This window comes from Lactuca serriola, chromosome 5, assembly GCF_051521515.1.
Source record: "Lactuca serriola cultivar US96UC23 chromosome 5, Lser_US96UC23_V15, whole genome shotgun sequence".
NCBI classification, from domain to species: domain Eukaryota; kingdom Viridiplantae; phylum Streptophyta; class Magnoliopsida; order Asterales; family Asteraceae; genus Lactuca; species Lactuca serriola.
Genome location: NC_136412.1, coordinates 53,207,355 through 53,233,800, shown reverse-complemented (window position 1 = coordinate 53,233,800; position 26,446 = coordinate 53,207,355). Strand labels below are relative to the sequence as shown.

The window sequence follows — 26,446 nt, the reverse complement described above, 5'->3', positions numbered from 1 at the left end:
GGGAGCATGATAATTATGATAAAGGTTGCAAGTTAGCAATGTTAATTATAGAAAAACAAAAGGTTTCAATTGGGAAAAAGTTGTTTTGCTCTAACTAAGGGAGAGGAAATTATACTTCATCTCAAATCTATAAACTTATATTGTGATATTTTAATAAAATTTAGTCAAGGATATATATGAATTTTGTGTTGGAATGGCTCAACATAAGGAAATTCTATATATGGGTTCATTATTTGCATTATAAAATTCGATTATGATTACAGCATCCCTTTTCATAATCTGAATTATGAGAACTTGGCAAATAGAAATATTGTAGCAAAAGGATTGGTCTAGTATCATGTCTTTATGTGAGACATCATGAATCATGTCCCATATGCTTCAGATATAGCATCGATTGCATGTGCTATAATATTCATCCTTTCTAAAATTTTCCAAGTGCCTGGGGCATTAAGAAGGGAAAAGGTCTAGAATTGGATATGACTAAATAATTAAGCAATTGTCGAGGACAATCTAAGGTTTACCAAAGATTGGTTGCTCAGGGACAGTTGGAAGTATAATGTTAATTTTGGAAGGAGCATATTGACATATTCTGAAAAGAGGCAACTCTTATTCAAGAGTGATAGTCAAAATGGGAATATGGAGTTGTTCCCGTAGGTGGAATTTATTTATTAAATCTGTGTAAGATTAGGAAACTTAATGCAAGAAGAATGTTCAAAGGCAATGAACTTTGAATATGAGATTTTGTTGCCATGGAGTTGGTCTCCATTGGAATACTCTGTAATGTCTGTTGACAATTCTTTGTGAGTTTGTGCATAATCATTACAAGAGGACCGATGCATATAGGTTTAGAATCTAATAGATTTAGGTAAATGGCATGAATTTGGAATTCTTGCATTTGCGGTAAGGATTTGAGACTGTGAAATGAGAATCATTGGAATTATGCTTAGTCGATCTATTTCACAAAGTAAAGATCATAGACAAACTTAGTATGCATACTTGGTGTATTGCATAACTAATGTTTAGACAAACATAGTGTGCATACTTGGTGTATGGCATGACCAGTGTTTAGAAAAATATAATGTACATTCTTGGAGCATGGGACAACTATTGTTTTAATTCAAGTATAAAGTTGATAGTTTGAAACAGTATGCAATGAATGATGGGTAATCAATATGGTGATAAATAAAAGGTGTTTTATTTATATTCATAAGTTATGAGACCATATTGGATTCGATTATTCTTGTGTTTCACTTTGCATGTTTTGACTTCCAGAATAACTAGGTCGTTCTTCCTGAATGACTAAGTTATTCAAACCATCCACATTTGGTCATATGTTGGAAGCAGATATGAATCAAGACTTTCATGAAGTTGGTTTGTAGATGTCCAAGGTAGTGGACATAGCAAGAGGTGCTGCAACATTCATGAGTGCTCATAAGTTCTGAGTATTGGATTCTACCCACACTCATTGGAATCACTTCATGGATTTTATCACGAGTGATCATGAAATGATAATATCTTATATTCTTCAAACCTAGAGATATGAGTTGTTACTATGAGTTGGTTATACATTGATTGCACAAAAACGCATTGGTAACTCGATGTTATAAAACGTGTCTTTGTGTATGATTCATCAAGTAGTAGAACAAGCCATATGAGTTGAAGTTTATCTATTCCTTATACCTTCGGGACAAAATCCTTATCTGTGGGCCCCTCGATGATTTAGTGATGACACCCCGAAGTGCTTGGCCAAGCCAGGACTGATTTGATTTGTTCAATTAGTCGGTCACTATAAATCAGAAATTGGGAAACAAAAAATGGACATAGAGATTGATTATAATCCATGTCTCAGTCCATATGATATCTCTAATGGAGGAATATATGATCCCTCTTCTAATGGACGCGTCAGTGATTTGTTCAGAGTTTGACGACAACAGCTTTTAAGAGCTACGATTGCTAGTCGGGTTTTGAAGTCATACACAATAATAGTTTTTAGACTTATCCAAGTGGAAGACTGTTGGATTAGTGTCTAAGTCCATAACTATATATTGGTATGTACTTGACCTGATTGGCATGGTCCATTTGGGTTGCATGGCATCATGCATTTGGATAGACTAAAATGAGAGAAATAACATTAAAGGTTTATTTAGTATATTATAAGTTCTAATATATTAATAAGATTATTTAATTAGTATTGATCAAGAATTAATTTGGAATTAATTAAGTGATCAAAAGGAAACTAATTAAATATATGGGTTGATTGTGTAAATCATCCATACTTGTATAGTGGGCTAATGCTCCATGGATTATCAAGTTGGGCTAAAACCCGTAGGAATCTCCATGGTGTTTTTGTACCCATGGATCATGGAAATGAAAGGCCATGAAACTTAGGGTTTACATGGTGTAACCCTAATTTTGACATACTATATAAGCATATTATTCTTCCTGAAAATGGTACACTATGAAGGAATGGTGAGGGCTAGCCGATTTCATGAAGTGGTTCATTTCTCTCTAAGTTATTCCAAGTGTATTTGATCTTGTGTGAACCATTTGAGGTGTCACACTTGGGGAAATAGGCTCTTGAGCTCCATGGAATCAAGCTACATCAAAAAGGTATGTATTCTATCTAGTTTGTTATACTAGTACTTATGATTGTATGCTAGTAAGTGTAATACCTTGGAATATTCATATTTGCATGTATAATAGAGAAAACATAGATCCAAGATATTTAGGGTTGCATGTACACTTAGGAGTGTTAGAATGCTCATAACCCAACACCATTTCCCTGAGATGCACAACACATATCGAACTACGAATGTTTTGTAATAACTAAGCAAGTGGGTCACAGGAAACTCTCCAAATGTCGAGCGATATTAACAGTTATAGGTTCCACGATAAAGATGAGAGGATATGCTAACATTGAAAAGATTAATAGTCCTATGTGCATATAAGAAATAACATATAACTCTCAACACACACCCTTCCACCATTAAGAGCCTAAAGCACCTAATTCAGCCAATCTACACTGTGAGTCTGAACACCAACCATTTTATTCAGTTCATTCACAACATGGCTCTGATACCAACTTGGAACATCGTGAATTTTCACCTCAATTTTTTTAAAATATTCATTTAACAAAATACATTAGCGGAAGTCTTACTTTGAATTTTATGAAAACATAACCAATGTTACTTTTATTACCAAAAACATCATTAATCAAAGTAAAGGTCATTAACCAAATCAAAACATGCTCTCAAATACAATTGTTAATAAAATTCAATGACATGTCCAAATGGTATCACTACTAAAACATAAACTGGAATGTAACTACCCAAAAGCCCCATCCTCACCAAGCCACTAAAATATGCTACTTGTACCAATGCAATGCAACAACAAGCAAAGAAACAAGTGTCAACAAATGCTAAGTGAGTGAACCATAAGTACAATGTTAGGAAAACACACATAACATATCATCAGATACATCACATGCATCACAGACCTCATATACATCACACATATCATATACATCACATACATTGAATGTTCATCACTAGATTACCATTAGAGCCTTATCTTATTATTTATATTTTGATATTAGATAAATATTAATTATTCCTAACCTAGTCCTGGGTCCATCACTAACTCGGAAGGTAGACACCCCACATATGGGTCTATCACTAACCCATAAGGTAGACAGCTCATACATAGGTCCATCACTAACCTAAAGGCAAAAATTGTTCACTACTAAGTGATCGGCCCAACCCTTCCCCCACTGGGTCCATCACTAACCCAAGAGGTAAATTCTAATTTACTACTAACGTGATTGGCTCGACCCAATGCACTAAGTGATGCGTGACTATCACTCGTTATATTGCTCCCGGTTCGCTACGTTCGCTACTTCGAAATTGCACATACAAGTATGTGTGATATCATTTGAGAGTGGTACTTGTCGTTGTTTCCCAACACTAGAAACTTCCCACTCAAATGTGATATTTGATCCAGCGCCATCACTATGCCAATATCACTCCAGTCCATGAACACCTTAGTGTCCATGAACCATGTCATGAGTGGTGGTCTAGAAAACCACTCGGTACTACTAGAAAACGACCATTTAATGACACACAAACAATGAAACATATTGATTTATGATGACGTTTTTCCAAAAGTTAAAGGTTAGAGGACACACATTTTTGTGTGCCCTAAAATTAGTGTCAAAAAAGAAAAAAACGGAGGGAACCTATCATAAGATGTGTGTCATGTATGTCTGTCGCTTTATAATTTTGTTTTTTTTTTTAATGAAACACACGTTTTGAGGAGGGAAATGAACTCCCCAAATTTTAAACCCCTACCCATTCTACTTGAAAAATTAAAACCCTCCTCTTCGAGTTAAAAAGAAAGAAGCCCTAGGATCTTTATCCTGACCCACCTTCAGTGCCTCCAATGCTTATCTGTTCATCCAACACTACTCATGCTCTCTCCAGAAGAAAACCTCAAACTACATCCTCCACATGAAAAAAACCCTAATTGGTGGCCATATAACATGCTTTATCTTCATATCTCTTCCATTGATGCACAAACACTTCTTCTCATGTGACTTTAGGTAAGTCTCTCTCTATATCTCTCTCTTTCTCTCTCTCTCTCTCTCTAACCTAAAACCCAATTTGCAATTTCATAGAGATCTCCCATGGCTGTAATAATTGTTCTCATGACGTAGATCACTGAAGAGGGAAATTCACCATTTTCATATTCATTAGGTCTCCAAAAGTTTCAAAGGGGGAAAACGACTAGCTGACTCACTAAATCATAAGCAATCCTCACTGATCTTCACATATCTCACTAAAATCGTAATAACAATAAATCACTATCTTCACTTATTGCCATCATGTGTCATTTTTCTCTCCCTTTTCCCTACTTTGATTTCTTTCCCCTACTCGAAATTTTGGTATCAAGTCACACAATACATTTTTTATTGATATATCAAGATGCCCACATTAAGATTTTACTTAACGATAACATTTATGCATATTTTCCTTTTTCCTTTTCCTAAAATGAATTAGTGGTATAGTGATTAGGTCTCAGGGAAGCTTCAAACACTTGATATACTATTGAAGCAGTTGCGTGCAGGAAATCATCGTGTAAGAATTCAAAATTAAAAATTGATTCCATCTGTTTGTGACATGTAAGGTGCGAGATTGGTACCTGGATTCCTTTCGTAACCTTAGATCCTTTCCTGATATCAAAGACATGAATGACGAACAAGACTTCTCAAAATGATTAATTTAATCAAGGTGAGGCACAATAACATTGTCTCTACCATGGCTCTTGGTGTCCAACAGTTGAAGAAATATCTTAACCCAAAACTTGATTACAAAGACCTCGATGACATTCACTAGTTGCTAGATCTCTTTTACATGTCAAGAATTGGGGAGTCCTATGCTAATTGGTTAGTATCCTAAAATCCTTCCTACTCTTTTATTCATGTAGGATGGGTTGTTACTTATTACTTTTTACTTATTACAATTACTATAAAATTCGGTCAAATCTCAAGTCAACATGTGGCATTACATGAACCAACCCCCCCACCAGATTGTCTTGGTTACATACATGCAAAAATGTCTCCAATAGAAGTAGCGAGGCATGCTAGTGAATATGCAAGATATTTTTGTTTACATGAGTATGGCACTGCACTTGATGTTAAGGTCTATGGTGATCTTGATGTCACATTCTCGTAAGTTGTTATGTGTTTCTTTGAACAATTTGAGATATTTTGTTTTTTTTATAATAAATTCCATGTTATGACATGTTACTGATAGTTATGTACCCACGCATTTGCATTTGATGGTGTTTGAGTTGGTTAAAAATTCATTGCACGCTGTTGAAGAGCGATTTATGGATTTGGAGAAACTCGCACCTCTCATTCGGATAATAGGATAAAAAATGGTAAGTTCAAATGAATGTTTGATGTAGGACTACAATCACTCATTCCATTTCATTCCTCCTCCATTGATTCCATTCCGCCATAATTGTAATATATAATATGTTGTAGGAATGATATATTTGTATTCTTGCAGAGTACAAGAGCTGGTGGGGATAGGGATCAATCTAACACAGTCATTTTTTATGGAAGTAATTGGAATCCAACTCTTGATTTGCATGCCATGGACAGGGCTCATTGCTTCGGTCAAACAAAAGATGTTAGTTTTCTTACTTCATTTATTTAATTTTTTTATTTTTACCAAAATAACCTTAACAATAATGTATGTTTGGTGGCTGGTGTAGGTTACAATGTATAGGTTGATATGCAAAGAAACGGTTGAAGAAAAGATTTTGCACAGAGCTAGCCAGAAAAGTACTGTCCAACAATTTGTGATGACTGGTGGTCACATACAGTCCTATTATATTCATTTAACTCTTGTAACATAAAAGGGCAATAAAGTAATTTTGTAAACCAATTTTGTTCGACTATTTCTATATTACATGCTCATCTAGATTTGTTGAGTATATGGAACCCTTCTTTTCTTGGATATCCAGCAAGAGTGAGTCCTATTATATTCATATGAGAGGGTATTTTGGTTTTCTATATATAATTTGAAATTTTGGTTTTCAGATGCGATGCATGTGTTTTTGATGATGTTTAGGGAAACTTGAGAATTTAGATTTGAGGTTGAATCCATTGTGCAACAAAGCAAATATTACTTATTTGTTGGTTGGCCGATGATACCAAGGATTTGTTTGAATGTATTATCAAATTATATAGTTAGGGAAACTCCTTTTATAGCAATGTATTACATTTATTTAGCAATTGAATGATTATTTGTATTTCACATACTATATATTATGAAATTGATTGTCTTTTTCTTTTCATATGATATGTTATTTTGTATTATTAGATATCAATTGTCATTTAATTTGAAAATAACTAAATCTATACAATTATTTTTTAAAACATTTAAAATTATGACATGGAAAAAATCTGTGTCGTCTTCATTTATGATAGGGGCTTCCTTGATATGCATTGTGTGTCATCTATGTGCATCGTAAATGTGCGTCATAAGGTTAAGACATGAAAATTCCTGTTGTCTTCCTTTATGACAGGGCCTTCCTTGACACGCATTTGTATGTCGTCTATGGGTTTTATGACAAGCAATGCGTGTCATTAAAGGGAATTTTTATAGTAGTGCGACATCACTATTAGCTTAAGCTCTTTCCCTTTAGGTATCTTTCAACCTATAAGGCACTGACAAGTATTCGGAAACGTTACACACACCTAAGTCTAGGTTGCTACCCTTTACGCCCCACTAAGTGTATTCCCCTTTTTAATAAATATATACCAATTCATCACGTAAGGATTACACTACAAACCTCCTTAAGTTATCATGCTCAGTTTCTATTAATATTAAATGACATATTACTTCCCTACTTCACAATATGTAAACATGCAACCAGTGTTGCAAAACTTGGCCTACTCGGCCGAGTACTCGACCGATTACTTGGAATCGGCCCTCCACCGAAGCGAGTAGTGTCAACTCGGCCAAAAAACTCGGATTTAGTCAAAATCGGCCAAAAATCGGTCAAACTCGGTCAAACTCGGTCAAAATTGTCATAAAAAGAGAAAAAAATCAAGAATTTCAAGATTAATATGTATAATGCACTTAATGATTAATTATTTAACACAAACATGTGATTATTACTACATATATATCTTAAATTTTCAGTAATTATTCACATAGTGAGACAATTATGTGTATTTCAGTTTTTATGTATTCACATGTATCTAATTTTGGTTATATATTTCATTGAAATTATGATTTTAACTCATGATTTTGACATATATAATTTTCCAAAAAATATTTCTAAATGAATTACCGAATCCGAGTACTCCCCGAGTACTTCCGAGTACTCGCTACTCCCCAATCGGCCGAGCAGGTACCGAGTAGCGAGTTCTACAACCTTGCATGTAACAAGACATCAAGTTAACATTTTTTTAATCTTTATATAATCATGCACATATCATCACTTCATCGTTGAGGAATATGATACCACTAGCATGTATTGTCCTAACCAACATAGAAAAGTATTTTACAGAAAAACAAAACATGCACATACCACCCACAACCATCACATATCCCTTTTTCTATCATGGGCATGCCACACACCTCACGTTAAAATATCAAACAATAAAAAGAATAACATGAAGGAAACATGATTCACACAAACATATCATTCACAATTGGGGTACACACAACCTAAACAACCTAGGTTCATTTCAATACCTCTAAGATGTGGAATCCCTAACAAGTACTTTAAATAACCAGAAAGATCGATTCACCTATGTCAAACAAGCACCCTTTCCACACTTCAAATCTTGTAGGACATGAGGTATCAAGCTTTCCCCTAGTTAAACACAAATAGATGGATTACTATAAGTTTACATGAATAAAGAATGACAATTTACTACCCAAACATGCAAGTTATTAGGTCAAATTCTCAAGTTTTGACCTGAAATAACAACCTGTTGAAGGCTACTTTAGCCCTATTTACACCTAAATAAGACGCCATATTTTTTCGTTTTCCAAGATATTAGAATTTTATCTTTTCAGAAAGTGCTTGCACAACTCCATTCAATTTTTTATAGTTTTCTATAAATTTTACAAGACAACATGTCCGTACAGCTACATTCTTACCAGTGAGTGAAAAAGATGATTTTTCACCTTGGTTAGGGACAATATAAGGTCTTGGGAAAAATCATGGACAAACTAAACTCAAAATTAAAACTTTTAGAGTTTATGGATCCCTAATTTGACTTTTGATGATTTTCCTAGATTTTTTTTCAAAACATGGACAGATTGGTAATTTTTTAGAATTTCCAAGCATTGCATTTTAAGGGTTAGTTGAAAAATTAACCCATTAAGCCACAACCAAAATCAACTGTAAAGTTTGAAATGGAGTTATTAACATTATCAATGTTTCAAGAAGTTAAAATAACAATTTCAACTTTGAACTCTGACTAAAAGTACATTGCTTTTATGGGAAAAACAAAGTTCATTGCTTAAAGAGAAAACACCATTAAGGCTTGAGTTTCCTCCAACACCAAGCCTCATATTAATACCTATAGAGGATGATTTTATGACAATTTGGATGGCTCAAAACATCGTCTTTTATACAAAAAATCACACACCAAAAACCACAATGATTGAGAATAAAAGAAACAAGAATTATGACACCAAGCCGAAAACAATTGATTCACAATTCCAACCAATTCTCATTCCTATCAAATCTCATGACATAAATATAGAAAAAGAAGTTCTGGATAAATTATTAACCTCCTGGAAGTTTTGAAATACTCAAGAATAACACAAGTTTCTAAAAACGCCACTTTAGTGCAATATAATGTTTATTTTCCAGCCCAACCACTGTTCAGTGTTTTGAGCGTAAAACAGAATCTAGAAATCCAAAGAGAGTGTTATTAGAATTTCTAGAAACTAGACTCAATTTACTACAATTTCATGTCACTATGGAATTGCCTACTTCGGAGCAGATCGAGCTCTACAGCCCTCGCAAAATTGATCAACAATTCTGTCCAAATTTCTAATTTTAACAAACATCAACAAATACTTCAACGATTAAGACAAGGACTTGAAAAATAGAAAAGGATGGTAAGAAACTCATTTATACCTCTGGAAATGTGATGAATTTATAAGAGAAGAAGCTAGGAAGAAGTCTTAAACCCAATAAAGAAGTATCTCCAATTGAAAGCACCAAAATCACCACCACAAATTCTTAGATTTCCACCACCACTTCAAGAAAGGAAATGTACTTAAGAACTCACTTCAAAGTAGTGTGGAGGCTGCCAATTAGGGTTTAATACCATATTTAGGGTTAGGATTTACTTAACTACATCATAACTTTCATTATTTTCCCTCAAAGTATCACTAAATGACTCCTAGACTCATATACATGCTCATGGTTCATTTTATTACAATTGGCCTTCCAAAGATAAATATAAAAAAATGAAAATGTTAGTTTAAGAATAAGACTTAAAGGGACACTCACACCGATGATGGATAGAAATTTAGGTTATTACAATAGCTACTACTTGTCGAGCACTTAGGGGTCATACGGCTTCTCTAGAACACTAAAAACTAAAGGAAGATGGGCTAAACACCGAAGATTATTGAGAGAATTGTATGGATAGTGTGGGGAACGAATGGGGGTGATCAACTATTTATAGGGCCAAATTGTCCTATGCACGTCGCATACAGACATGGTGCACGTGGCGCCATGTCTTGGTCGGCAAGGGTTCCCTCTCATAATGAAACATGTCAGGCAATGGTTGGTGAGACGTGGCTGTACGCGCGCCATGAACGCATGTGTGTCGAATTTTCAGATTTTTAAAATTGTTTAAATTCTTCATATGAGCTTCTTTTTCGACGAGTTTTTAAATCCATGCATAGCTATCGACGAGATCTACAACAGTCGTTTATACTTTATCGGCTAATTTTGACTTTATTTATTTTACACAGACTTAGACTGTTAAAGCCCATATAAAATGCATAACCCTCTCATCCGACGTCTGTTTTGGACTGTCTAAGTATTTTTGAACTCCTGTAAATGAGATCTTCACTTCTTGTTTAGATTGTTTTGGATAAAAATCGACCAATCTAAAATTCGATTTATGTGTCCACAATACTGCGCTAAAACTTCGAAAAATCATAACTTCCTCTCTTGAAGTTATATTTGGAAGCCCTCTATATGCACGCTCTCGATTTAACGACTTTCGTTTAGATTTCTAAGGCTAAAAAGTAATCCATCAAAATTCACTTTTTACGATGCACCTTATCGTATCGGGTTGAATCGTGAAACTTCAAATGATCTTAACTTGTTCGTTATAAGTCGGATTGGAGCGTTCCTTATGGTTTTGGAATCTTCATTACAACTATTTCAACTTTCTTCAAGGATATTTGTCCTAATTATTATGTTATTTTGACATGTATTTTATTCCTATTTATAGTATTGCTATAAACACATAATTTATACATATATATATATATATATATATACACACATACCACAAATATTCCCAGAACTCTCCTTTATTAATTGAAGTAGGTTGCAATTTTTAATCCTGACTATTACATCATCATATTAATGCCTAGCTGGAAACGCGAACATTACATTGGGCAAGGGATTTATTCGACCTAGCAGCTCACCATGGGGAGCATCAATCTTTTTTGTCAAAAACAAGGATGGTTCGCACCGAATGTACATTGATTACTGAGAGTTGAACAAGTTAACGGTGAAGAACCATTACCCACTGCCAAGGATTGATGACCTTTTTTACCAGTTTTAGGGAGTGTCTTAGTTTGTAACACCCGCAACTTTGGGTTAGACATTTTAGATATAGTAATTAATAGCTATTATAATTTAAACCCTTGAATAGAGAAATCATTAGTCATGTTCGTTGCAGACTACATACTATAAAACTTTTGTGTATATTTATTGAGAAGCGATATAATTTTAAAAGAATATTATATAATCTTGATGAAGTTCTAGTGATCTCGATGGTGATTCTGTAGACGTAAGGAATGTTCGAATCCGACTTCGTATGAAGAAATTATGCTTTTTTGAAGTTTCTCAATTAAACCAACACGACTATGCACGTCATAAAAAGTAAAATTGAGATAGATGGCTTACTTGCCTATGTAATATAAATAAAGTCATAGTAATCGTAAATTCAAGCCCATGTAAGAGAATGTCTAAATATGACTTCGTACGAAGAAGTTATGATTTTCAAAGTCTTAGCACAACAGTGTGCGACACCGAAACCGATTGATTTTTTGGCAAAACAATCTAAACAAGAATCAAAGATTTAAGGAATAGTATTCCATCAATATAAAGACAGGCAAGAATAAATTTAAGAAATAATTATGATTTTTATACGGACATTAAAATTCTAGACCTATTAAAAATATAACTTTAAAAATTAATTGAGAATTAGCTGAAGGAGTTTAAATGAAAGTTGTAGATCTATTTGATAGCTACGTATAGATATAAAAACATAAAAAAAAATAGAGTTTGTATGAAAAAGATATGAATTTTCGAAAATCTGGAAAAAAATCGCTCACGTGCTAGAGGCGCCGTGCATGCTTCTAGATGGGGGCCATGTCGATCCACTGCAAGCATGCCACATGTTGCAAGGAGGGAAGCCGACCAGGCCAGAGCATGACGCGCTCCTGGTCTGGGCGCGGTGCTCCTTTCTCGATTTTTGGCTATAAATTGCTGGTTCCATTCTCATTCATCCTCACACCTATTACAATCCTTTTTGGAAATTCCTTCCACTTTGGTCTGAAAGTTTACTTAGAATTTAAGTTTCTAGCTAGGCTCTGGAGGATCTGAGATTCCAACAGATAGGAGCTTTCAGGTCGGAGTTCTGCCAGGACCATTTTATGACTTTTCGATAGAAAACCTATGTAAGTTAAGTTACATTTTTATTGCTTTTAGTGTAACTTATATTTATATTCATGGTTGTTTTTATGAATTTATAAATGCATTTTATCGGTAATTTCATGTCGTAATACTGATTGATCTACTTATGGGGTTGATGTCTATGCTAGATTTAGTGAGGTGTTTAAAGTGGGATTTCCAAACATTATACTCTGTTTACCAAACAGACCCTACCTCCTATGTGATCTTACATGGTTTCTCCTTACTTGATAGATCTTGATGTATACATTGGGATTGGTGAGGAATCTAAACTATCATTAGTGACCAAGAATATAAGACTAAGAATTAATAATTTTTATGCTTAGGTTATATCAAAGGAAAGGCTAAGGTGTTAGGTGAAGCTCTGCACAAATCACAAGTCATCCACTTTTAACTTGTGAGTGCATAGTTACTTTCATCTTACATATAGATATGACATATTTAGATATTTAAATGCTATATGTGCTTATTATCTGTGATTAAGAGGTATTGTGTTAGATGAAATAATATACGATGATCTTTATATGATTTTTACCATATATGTATTTTTAGACTTATAATATATTGGGTAGTGATGGGTGATGAGAGATGATAGATAATGAGCGTGATGGGTGATGAGAGATGATAGATGATGAAGGTGATGGGAAAAGGATGATAATATGCCACAACTTTAATAGTACTATTGTACTAACAATGTAGTCATCTAACAAAGTATAGATGATGACCATAGACTATGCTAGACAGTCCAGTGGAACACAGACATGTTCACAACTGTAACAACCATTTTCCAGATTTGATCAAAGTAGGACATAAAGGAGTCAAAGGCATGATATTTGGGAAAAATCATTTTTGACGACGAGACCAACCAATTGAAGAATGCGTATTTGTAGGTTGGTCACGACGTGACTTGTTTGTGGTCACGACATGAGAAGGGATGCAATCCAAGTCCATGATCTTTTAGGGCTTCCTTCGTATTTAAACCCATAAACTCGGATTTAGGGTTCATTTTTTAGCTTCCATCTCCCTCAAACCTCTGAAACCCTAAACCTAATCCCTCTTGGTGGTTTTGGATCATTTTGGTGGTTTTGGTCCTCTTTGAAGAAAGTAGAAGGAGAATTGGTATAAGGATCAAGCAAGCAACACCTTCTCATCTTTTATAGCATCTTCTAGACCATTTCTAAGTATTCAAGCTTCCACCCTTATGGTTTATTCTCTTAGATCTTAGTTTTTTTAGTCCTTTTTGGTTCATGGTTTTGCTGTGAGTGAATAAATGGAATAAATTTGTCGACTTTATGGTCCTCCAGAGTCCCTAGATCATCATATCTTATCGATCTAATGATTGGATGTGGATTGTGAACATTACATGAGTTTTAGGAAATTTTTTGCCTTTGGACCTAGGCTGGGTAGAGGACATGCGTGGAACATGCATGTCTATAAAGCTGCCATTTTTATGAACCTCTGGAGTCCCTTAAAGCTTTCGAGAAAGTTGGAGTTGAAAACATAATGGGTTCAGGACCCATATCATTAAGATCTTGCCTCAAACGGTGGTCACGACGAGACATGTTTGTCGTCACTATGTGACGATGGAGGATTCCTCGATTATTTTGTCTTGATGATTTCACGAAATGACAAAGGAAGGTTCATGTCGTGATGTCTGCTAATTGAGTTGTCTGGGACCGAGTTGGCTAAGTTGGTGCATGACCGAGTTTGGAATCGGGTTGAGTACATTCTTACGATGTGACCAAGGGTTGGTGACGACATGAGGATCAGTTGTTGGTATTGTTGGTTGTTGACTTTTTGTTGGATTCAAGGTATAGGATAAGGTTGGGCCTTGTATGATTTGATAGGTGTCTGTGTTGTAGCACCGGTTGTGTGGCATTGAGCTATGGTATAACTGACTTTATGAGTAAAGTGAGTTGTCTCACTGTACTATGTAGGATGCTAGCTGTCTTTATGACTCTTGCAATGGTATGTTGGGCTGCGCCCATATGTATGTTGGGTTGGGCCTGTATCTATGCAGGCAGGACCTATTTACATGTTGGGCTGGGCCGATATATATGTTGGGCATGTATGTATGTAGGGTTGGGCTAGATTGTATCTTGGGTTAGTGCCGTTACTCTGGATTGGGCATGTTGATGGTATGTGGTATTTTGTGGAACTCACTAAGCTTTGTACTTACGGTTTTGGGGTTTAAACATTCTCCAGGTACTTCGAGTTCTAAATGGAAGGGTCCGGCATGATCGCACAACATCCCCTTAATTTTATCCAACATTGTTTTGTTGCACTCTGATGTTAAGAATATTTATACTATGATTGGTTTGGAACAATTGGTTGTATCTTTTGGGTGTTTGAAAAATGAAAATTTTACAACTAATTTTGGGACGTCACAACAACTTGTAGGTGATGCAGTACATCTTTATATGATGTACTCTACTCCTTAATGTCATGTATTGTGGAGAAATCTCTTAAACAGTACTGCCAACTTAATGTTACATGATGATTCAGTAGAGATGAATATATAAGAGGATGGGATGGGTAATCAGATTAATTGTTTGATGTGAAATAGATAATTAAACAAATTAATTGTACTATTATGGGTTGAAAACCCTATGTACTTACCATGCTTCCCAGCCTGACCTACTCAATTTCTTTGTATCACAGGAAGCAGTACAAAGGTACATGGATGATGATGTTTGGATTTGATGAGAGATTCAAGGAGATGTAGGACATAATATAAAAAGATATTGTAAGTCATTTAATGACTACATTTATTCTTATGTTTCTTGTATTAGTGATGACCTCCCAATTTTTTAATAATCAGTGAAAAACATTTCTTTTGGAAATACTTTTTATGGGACAATTTATGTAATTACAAAGAATACTCTGTTTCTTAAAATAAGCATAGGGAAAAGATCTTTTGGACTGTGAAAATAGGGATGTCAAATAGTTATCCAAGATCAATTTGAGGTCAGTATACCATCAAATGAGGGTTAGGGAGGATGACATTTAGAGAAAAACCTTTAGTACTTATTATAGTCATTACGGGTTTGTGGTGATGCCTTTTAGGCTCACCAACGCACCGGCAGCGTTCATGAATTTCATGAACCTGGTGTACAAACAGTTGTTGGATCGATCAGTGATCATTTTTATTGATGATATCTTGGTCTATTCTAAGACCAAGCAGAAACATGAGGAGCACCTTTGTGAGATTCTTGGGGTTTTATGGATCGAGAGGTTGTACACTAAGTTCTCTAAGCACGAGTTCTGGTTGTGTGAGTTTTGGTTTATGGGGCTTGTCGTCAACTAGTGCAATATTTTGGTCAATCCAACCAAGATTGACGTGGTAATTCAGTGGGAGGTTCCGAGATCTCCATCGGAGATACGGAGTTTCCTTGGGTTGGCTAGGTACTACATGAGATTTATTCGAGATTTCTCCAAGGAGTTCCTATCACCAAGTTGATCGGGAAGGATGTCACTTTTCATTAGGGACATGAGTAGTAGGTGGCTCTTGAGAGCCTACATCATAGGTTATGTGAGGCACCGGTTATAACACTCCTCTAGGAAGTTGATGACTTTGTGGTATATTGTGACACATCTATTTTTGGCATGGGTATCATTTTGATTCATAAGGATCATTTGATAGCTTACACTTCAAGACAGCCGAAGCATCATGAGGCGAATTATCCTAATCATGATCTTGAGTTGGGGGTAGTGGTTTTTTCCCTCAAGATTTGGTTCCTTATCTATATGGGGTTCGTTGTACAATCTAGACAGATCACAAGAGTTTTAGGTACTTCTTAGATCATCCATATTTGAATATGAGGCAAAACAGGTGGTTTGATGTAGTTAAGGATTCCCACTATGATATTTTATATCCCTAGGGAAGGTCAATGTGGTGGTCAATGCTTTGAGCCGCAAGACTGTTGGTACGCCCATTCAAGACCTATGTTTAATGATGACCATAATTTCACCACTTTTAGATATGATCAGAGAGGCTTGGGCTAAGGGATTCAAGAGGGAGAACTGAAGAAGGAGAAGATCAGGAGTCAAATTGATAGATTCGCCGCCAACAGTCGGGAGCTATTGATCCAGTATGGGTGGGTTTGGGTTCTAGTTTCTGGGGGATTCCGTCAGAAATTGATACAGGAGGCGCATAAATCTAGGTTTTTGATTCATCCTGGAGCCACAAAAATGAATTGAGACATGAGAGACAGTTATTGGTAGCTATGCATAAAGAGGTAGATATCATGGTTTGCTGAGAGGTGCCTAACCTATAGGATGATCAAGGTCGAGTATCAAAGACCACATAGTAAGTTACATCCTTTAACAGGTCCCTATGTGGAATTGGGAGCAGATCATTATGGACTTTATCACCAAGTTACCAAGGACGGACAAGGTACTCGATGCTATTTGGGTTATTATGGATTGTTTGAACAAGAGTGCCTATTTCCTTGTTATTCGAGAGAGCTCGTCGGCCGAGAAATTGGATGAAATTTATATTCGAGAGGTTGTGGCTTGTCACAGGTGCCTCCTTCTATAGTCTCAGATCAAGATATTTGATTTACATCAAGGTTTTAGAAGAGGTTCCATGAGCAGTTGGATACCAGACTGCATTTTAGTATAACATACCATCCGTAGACAATTAGCTAGAGTGAGAGGACTATTCAAGGTCTCAAGGATATGTTGAAAGCTTGGATCATTGATTTTCATGGGAACTGGGAATCCTACCTTCCTTTGAATGAGTTTTCATACAACAACAACTATCATGCCAGCATTGGTATGCCTCCCTATGAGCTTCTCTACGGGAGGAAGTGTCGAAACCCGATTTACTAGGGGGAAGTTAGGCAAAGAGTAATGGGAAGCAAAAAGGTGGTCCTCAAGAAGACTAAGCTTATTCAACAGGTTAGGAAGAGATTGATAATGGCTCAAAGCCGGAAGAAGAGCTATGTGGACAGACGCGGTTCAAAGTTAGAGTTTCAGGTCGAGGATATGGTACTTCTGAAGTTATCCGCCTGGAAGGGTATTATTCATTTTAGGATGTGGGGAAAGCTAGGCCCAATTTTATCATTCTGTTCCGAGTTGGGGATAGAGTGAGAAAAATGGCCTACCCATTGGATCTACTGGAGGATCTCAGTCAAATCCACAACACTTTCCAAATTTCATAGTTGAGGAAATGTGTGATAGACGAGTCCATTTTTGTCTTGTTGGATGATATCCAGGTTGTTGATCGCATGAATTATATCCAGCGACCAATGGCGATTCTTGATATGAAGACAAAGTCCTTGCACAACAAGGTGGTTCCCTCGGTCAATGTGTAGTGGCAGCATCGTAAGGGCTTAGATTTGACTTAGGAGCCCTAGGCGGAGATGCACGAGCACTACCTGGATTTGTTTTCCGTTGAAGATTTTGAGGGCGAAATTTTGTTCAAGAGGGGTAGAATTGTAACATCCACTCCAGGTAAATGATTCATTTATATTTTGGAAATTATAAAAAGTAAAAGGTGGGTTTTGTGATAACCAATACATGGTGGAGAATACACCACGATGTGGTCATAGCCTTATGACACGTGCATCATTCTTGTACACCACAATGTGACAAGCTTATGAACATGAAGTAGTGGCGGTAGAGTGCAAACCCTAATTTTTTCGGGTTTTGAGCTATATTTTGTAACAACATAAATTTCAAAACAATTTTTCACTTTTTAAAAATGTAATTTCATTCGTAAAGATTCTCAATTCTCAATGTATCACATAACAAATCCATAAAATCCAATCCCAAGATCAAAATGAATGACACTCCAATAGCGTGTACTGATCATGCCGTCGCCTTCCCGCGATCCTCACTGGTACCTGCAACACAGAACAAAAAAATACTGTAAGCACAAAGGCTTAGTGAGTTCCTCAAAATACCACATATAACACATATTAGCCACTCCGGTCCTAACTCTGTGAACCTTCCGGTTCTAGCTCTGTGAACCTTCCAGTTCTAACTCTGTAAACTATGGAACATACACGACATGAATCACGCATAAATAATGCAGTGTATCACCATTACATAAATAGCATACAAGATACTTTGTCATATAACTCTAATTACCACTCTAGGTAAAGTATAGTGAGAAGACTCACCTTGGGTAACTCAGTAAATCCCGAACTCGGTAAAAATATGGTCTAGCCTCCGCCTAATCACATGGAATAAGTACTCTAATCAAGATAACTCTCAAGGCTAGAATAATCCCTCTATTAGCACTCTTAGAAGGGTAAAAGACCATTTTACCCCTCTCATGGCTAAAAGACCCAAACATTAACCAAACCCTAAAAGTATACAAAAGTCAACTCTCCGGGTTACGATGCGCGTACCTGGCAACCTCACAGAATCGGGGAACGCGACCCCCTACGTTGCGTATACTGGGATTACTCCCCGCATAAGTCCCAGTTTCATGCTCCTTTGCTTTTGGGGTCTGAAACGGTTAAGACACACGTCCAACTCCCAGATCTGACTACCCCTAAGCCTCTTAATCCATAAAGTTGGTGAATTTAAGCCTTTACATGGCTGTGAGAGTCACCAACACCCAAATTATTCCACTTCCAACACTTTAAAGCCCATAACTCAAACATGGCTTCCTAATGATGACCAAGCTGGGATTTTTATGGATCAACAACACACATAACACTGAAATGGGACAAATCTAGGTCCATGGAGCCCCTTTTGCTCATAAAGTCTCCACCTTTTGGACTTAAATCCTAGAAATGGACCATAAAACACCAAACCAAAATAAAGAGGAAAGTTCTGAGCTTTTTACCTCTAAGTGAACCTCCTCCCTCTGAAGAACTCAGATCCAAGCTTGAACTCCAAAACTTAGCCTCCACAAGCACTTCCCTTCTTCTTCACTAACACACAAAGGCACTTTTAGCTCAAAACACTCACATACAAGCTTTAAGGAGAAGGAAATGCTCACTTAGGGTTTCACTCTCTGAAATGGTGGCCGAGGATAAGGCCTTAGCATTCCTTTTATAGTGCACAAGCCACAAATTAGGGTTTACATTTGGGCCTGCTACGCCCAGCGTAATCCTGGGTACGCCCAGCGTACCTAGGCGAGTCCTCGTCCAATTTAAGCGCATGACTACGCGTAATGTACTCTTCAGTATGCCCAACGTACTCATTTGCCTAAACATTACCATTAAGGGCTTAACTTGACAATCTCGGAAAAGGAGAAGGGCCTAAGAGACGCACCTGAACTTTAGGATGTTACAATTCTCCCCCACTAGAACCAGACTTCGCCCTCGAAGTTTCATGCCGTAAACAACTCCAGATGTTTCTCCCGCATCTCTGACTCCGGCTCCCAAGTCAGCTCGGACCCTCTCCGATGTTGCCAATAGACCTGAACCAGAGGCACTTCCTTGTTCCTTAGAACCTTGATCTTGCGGTCCAAGATCGTGATCGGTCTCTCAACATAATTCAGACTAGCATCCACCTGGATATCCTCCAACGACACCACTGACGACTCGTCGGCTATACACTTCTTCAGATGAGATACGTGGAAGGTATCATGAATCTGACTCAACTATGCAGGTAACTCCAAACGATATGCTACCCTGACCACCCTCGTGGTCAACCTGAACAGACCAATGTACTGGGGCCCTAGCTTGCCCCTCTTCTTGAATCGGATCACTCCTTTCCAAGGAGATACCTTCAGGAGTACGAAGTCTCCCACCTGGAACTCAAGCTCGGGCGGTTGCCTATCCGCATAACTCTTCTGGAGACTCTGAGCTGTCAACAACCTCTGCCTGACCTGTTGTATCTGCTCTGTCGTCTGAAGCACTAACTCAGTGCTACCCAACACTCGCTGCCCGACCTCTCCCTAGAAGATGGGAGTCCGACACCTCCACCCATACAACAACTCGAAGGGAGGAATACCGATACTTGAATGGTTTCTGTTGTTATAAGAAAACTCAGCCAATGGCAGAAATGTGTCCCAACTTCCTCCGAAGTCCAACACACATACCCTAAGCATATCTTCGAGCGTTTGAATCATCCGCTCGCTCTGACCGTCCGTCTGTGGGTGGTGTGCGGTACTGAAATGCAGCCTCGTAACCAACTCCTCGTGGAATTTCTTCCAGAACCTGGAAGTGAAACACACATCTCGGTTAGACACGATCAAGATCGGTACTCCATGCCGCGATACCACCTCTCTCACATACAACCCTGCCAGCCTCTTCGTAGAAGAGCTCTCACTGATAACTAGAAAATGAGCGCTCTTCGTCAGCCGGTCAACGATCACCCAAATTGCATCGACACCTCTCGCAGTCCTCGGCAATTTGGTGATAAAAGCCATGGAAATCTGTTCCTACTTCCACTGGGTAATCTCAAGTTGCTGCAGCTTGCCATGCGGTCACTGATGCTCGGCCTTAACCTTGCGACAGGTGAAGCACCTCTCCACAAACCACGCAACATCCCTCTTCATACATGGCCACCAATACTCCCTTTTTAGGTCCAAATGCATCTTAGTGGACCCAGGATGGATTGAGAACCTCGATCTATGCACCTCCTACATCAAAATGGTACGTGCCCCGCCTTCAGACGGCACCCAAACTCGACCCTGGAAGGTCATAACCCACGGCTATCAGCAACGAACTCAGATATCTGCCTGATCACCCGCTCTCTTTTTTTGGTTCTCTGGTCTCATGGCCTCTACCTGGGCCTCCCGAATGGTGTCCAACATCGGATTCATCACTGTCAATCTTAAACAAACATCTCGTATCGGGGCACTCTCCGCCCTGTGACTCAGGGCATCGGCTACAACATTAGCCTTGCCCGGGTGGTGCAGGATCTCACACTCATAATCCTTTACCACATCCAACCATCTCCTCTGGCGCATATTCAGGTTGGGCTGATCCATCAGATACTTCAAGCTCTTGTGATCCGTGTATATGGTACACCGGAACCCATACAAATAGTGATGCCAGATTTTAAGGGCGAACACCACAGCCCCTAACTCCAGATCGTGAGTGGGATGTCTCGTCTCATGAGGCTTCCACTACCTCGATGTGTATGCTATCACATGACCTCTCTGCATCAACACCGCACCCAATCCCGATATCGACGCGTCACAATATACCACAAAATCCTCCATCCCCTCCGGAAGGGCTAACACTGGGGCTTCACATAATCTCTGGTGAAGTGTCTCGAATGAGGCCTGCTGCTCTAGGCCCCAACTGAATGCTATGCCCTTCCGGGTCAACCTGGTGAGAGGAACAACAATCTTGGAGAAATCTCTGATAAATCTCCGATAATAGCCGACCAACCCCAAAAAACTCCTGGTCTCTGAGGGGGATCTCGGCACCTCCTAACTCATCACAACCTCAATCTTGGCCGAATCGACCAATATCCCATTCTGGTTGATGAGGTGTCTGAGGAACTGGACCTCTCGTAACCAGAAATCGCACTTGGAGAATTTGGCGTAAAGCCTCTCCGATCTCAGAACTCCGAGGATCTCCCTCAAATGCTCCTCATGCTGTTCTCTGGATCTCGAATACACCAATATATCATCAATGAACACGATCACCGAACGACCCAACATCGACCTGCACACCCTGTTCATGAGATCCATGAATGCCACCGGTGCATTGGTTAGCCCGAAAGGCATCACCACGAACTCGTAATGCCCATAACGAGTTCTGAACGCTGTCTTCTGGATATCATCATCATGCACTCTCATCTGATAATATCCAGAACTCAGATCAATCTTGGAGAACCAAGACGCTCCCTACAACTGATCGAACAAATCATCGATCCTTGGTAAGGGGTGACGGTTCTTGACCGTTAGCATGTTCAACTCCCGGTAATCAATACACATCTGGTGTGAACCATCCTTTTTCTTGACAAAAAGGATTGGCGCTCCCCACGGTGAGCTAATCGGCCGAATAAACCCCTTCCCCAACAGCTCCTGTAGCTGTGAGGATAACTCCTACATCTCTGGTGGCGCAAGGCGATAGGCGCTTCCCCCGAACCAAATCGATACGGAACTCTACTTGCCTCTCGGGAGGCATTCCCGGCAACTCCTCGGGGAAAACATCCGGGAACTCACGCACTATCGGGACCTCATCGACCAATCTTGGCCTCTCTGTATCTACTCTCGTATCCAACACATAAGCCACGAATCCACTACAGCCTTGCTGTAGGCTCTGCCATGATCTAGCGGCTGAACAAAATGCTGACCTAGAACGGGTACCCTCGCCATAAACCGCAAGAACTCCACTACTGGTGTCTCGTATGGTCACCAGCTGTCGCTCGCTGTCGATAACCACTCCAAACCTACTCAACCAGTCCATACCCACGATGACACAGCCATCTCCCATCGCAATCAGGACCAAATCAATCGGTAGCTCAACGTCGAAGATCTCGAGTACAAATCCTCGAATCACCTTTGTGGCATACACCGCTCTCTCGTCAGCTATGTAAACTCGCAAAGGTCGACTAAACGCCTCCCGACAGATACTGATGTGCTGACTAAAGGCTAACAACACAAAAGACCAACTCGCACCCGAGTCAAATAACACCAAAGCAGGTACATAACTCACAAGAAATGTACCTATGCATATAATAATATAAGAATAATATCTCAAACTCAAAATAAATAGATGAAAGAATACATACCTGCCAAAACATCAGGTGTTGTGCGGACCTCCTCCGCTGTCAACAGGAAGGCTCTCCCGCGAGCCTTTGGTGCCTCGGCCTTCACTAGCCGACTCTCTGTAGCTCGTACGATAGCAGGGGCAGATCCCTGGGATGCTCCATTTGCTGACCCTCACAACTGCAGACACTCGGCCTTCCGGTGTCATGTCTCGTTGCAATGAAAACAGACTGTAAACCCCTTGAGGCAATCCTTGGCCATGTGCCCCTCCTTGCCACACTTATAGCATGACCATGCTCTGAAAATCCCCTCATGACTCCTGCCACACTTACCACAAGTGCAGCCATTCTGGTTCCCTGATCTCGAATCGGCGGGCTTGGCTCGCTTGGCTGCCTGCTGGGACAAAGCCACTCGGCACCTTCCAACTCATCACTGCCTCAATCTTGGCTAGATCGACCAATATCCCATTCTGGTTGATGAGGTGTCTGAGGAACTGGACCTCTCGTAACCAGAAATCGCACTTGGAGAATTTGGCGTAAAGCCTCTCCGATCTCAGAACTATGAGGAGCTCCCCAAATGCTCCTCATGCTGCTCTCTGGATCTCGAATACAACAATATATCATCAATGAACACGATCACCAAACAATCCAACATCGGCCTGCACACCCTGTTCATAATATCCATGAATGCCGAGCGGCTCTGTCCCAGCAGGCAGCCAAGCGGGCCATGCCCGCCGATTCGAGATTAGGGAACCAGAATGGCTACACTTGTGGTAAGTGTGGCAGGAGTCATGATGGGATTTTTAGAGCATGGTCTTGCTACAAGTGTGGCAAGGAGGGGCGCATGGCCAAGGATATCCCCAAGGGGTTTGCAGTCTGTTTTCATTGCAACGAGACAGGTCACCGGAAGTCCGAGTGTCCACAATTGCGACGTCAGCATAGGGAGCATCCTAGGGATCTGCCCCTGCTACCGTACGAGCTACAGAGAGTCGGCCAGTCAAGGCCGAGGTGCCAATGGCTCGCTGGAGAGCCTTCCTGTTGACCGCGGAGGAGGTCCGCACAACGCCCGATGTTTTGGCAGGTATGTATTCTTTCATCTATTTATTTTGAGTTTGAGATATTATTCTTATATTATGATATGAGTAGGTACATTTCTTGTGAATTATGTACCTGCTTTGGTGTTATTTGACTCGGGTGCGAGTTGGTCTTTTGTGTTGTTAGCCTTTAGTCAGCACATCAGTATCTATCGGGAGGTGTTTAGTCGACCTTTGCGAGTTTACATAGCTGACGAGAGAGCGGTGTATGCCACAGATGTGATTCGAGGATGTGTACTCAAGATCTTCAGTGTTGAGCTACCGATTGATTTGGTCCCGATTGCGATGGGAGATGTCTGTGTCATCATGGGTATGGACTGGTTGAGTAGGTTTGGAGTGGTTATCGACTGCGAGCGACAGCTGGTGACCATATGAGACCCAGTGGGGGAGTTCTTGCAGTTTATGGCGAGGGTACCCGTTCTGGGTCAACATTTTGTTCAGCCGCTAGATCATGGCAGATCCTACAGCAAGGCTGTAGTGGATTCGTGGCTTATGTGGTGGATACGAGAGTAGATACAGAGAGGCCGAGATTGGTTGATGAGGTCCCGATAGTGCGTGAGTTCCCGGACGTTTTCCCCGAGGAGTTGCTGGGAATGCCTCTCGAGAGGCAAGTAGAGTTTCGTATCGATTTGGTTCGGGGGAAGCGCCTATCGCCAAGGCGCCCTATCGCCTTGCGCCACCAGAGATGTAGGAGTTATCCTCATAGCTACAGGAGCTGCTAGGGAAGGGGTTTATTCGGCCGATTAGCTCACCGTGGGGAGCGCCATTCCTTTTTGTCAAGAAAAAGGATGGTTCACACCGGATGTGCATTGATTATCGGGAGTTGAACATGCTGACGATCAAGAACCGTTACCCCTTACCAAGATCGATGATTTGTTCGATCAATTGCAGGGAGCGTCTTGGTTCTCCAAGATTGATCTGAGTTCTGGATATCATCAGATGAGAGTGCATGATGAGGATATCCAGAAGACATCGTTCAGGACTCTTTATGGGCATTACAAGTTCGTGGTGATGCCTTTCGGGCTAACCAATGCACCGGCGGCATTCATGGATCTCATGAACAGGGTGTGTAGGCCGATGTTGGATCGTTCGGTGATCGTGTTCATTGATGATATATTGGTGTATTCGAGATCCAGAGAGCAGCATGAGGAGCATTTGAGGGAGATCCTCGGAGTTCTGAGATCGGAGAGGCTTTACGCCAAATTCTCCAAGTGCGATTTCTGGTTACGAGAGGTCCAGTTCCTCAGACACCTCGTCAACCAGAATTGGATATTGGTCGATCCGGCCAAGATTGAGGTTGTGATGAGTTGGGAGGTGCCGAGATCCCCCTCAGAGACCAGGAGTTTTCTGGGGTTGGCCGGCTATTATCGGAGATTTATTAGAGATTTCTCCAAGATTGTTCTGCCTCTCACCAGGTTGACCCGGAAGGGCATATCATTCAGTTGGGGCCCAGAGCATTAGGCCTCATTCGAGACACTTCTCCAGAGACTATGCGAAGCCCCAGTGTTAGCCCTTCCGAAGGGGATGGAGGATTTTGTGGTATATTGTGACGCGTTGATATCGGGTTTGGGTGCGGTGCTGATACAGAGAGGTCATATAATAGCATACACATCGAGGTAGTTGAAGCCTCATGAGAAGAGATATCCCACTCACGATCTGGAGTTGGGGGCTGTGGTGTTCGCCCTCAAGATTTGGTGTCACTATTTGTATTGGGTCCGGTATACCATATACATGGATCACAAGAGCTTGAAGTATCTGATGGATCAGCCCAACCTGAATATGCGCCAGAGGAGATGGTTGGATGTGGTAAAGGATTATGAGTGTGAGATCCTGTACCACCCGGGCAAGGCTAATGTTGTAGCCGATGCCCTGAGTCACAGGGCGGAGAGTGCCCCGATACGAGATGTTTGTTTAAGATTGACAGTGATGACTCAGGTGTTGGATACCATTCGGGAGGCCCAGGTAGAGGCCATGAGACCGGAGAACCACAAAAGAGAGCGGGTGATCGGGCAGATATTTGAGTTCGTTGCCGATAGCCGTGGGTTATGTCCTTTCACGGTCGAATATGGGTGTCGTTTGAAGGCGGGGCATGTACCATTCTGATAGAGGAGCCGCATAGATTATGGTTCTCGATCCATCCGGGGGCCACTAAGATGTATTTGGACCTAAAGAGGGAGTATTGGTGGCCATGTATGAAGAGGGATGTCGCGTGGGTCGTAGAGAGGTGCTTGACCTGTCGC

The 26,446-nt window shown here is 39.8% G+C and overlaps 1 pseudogene; it reads left to right on the top strand.

The window, feature by feature from the left end:
* LOC145049514 (pyruvate dehydrogenase (acetyl-transferring) kinase, mitochondrial-like) overlaps positions 1–5,931 on the top strand; it is a 28,079-nt pseudogene extending 22,148 nt beyond the window's left edge.
* Positions 5,932–26,446: the final 20,515 nt, after the last annotated feature.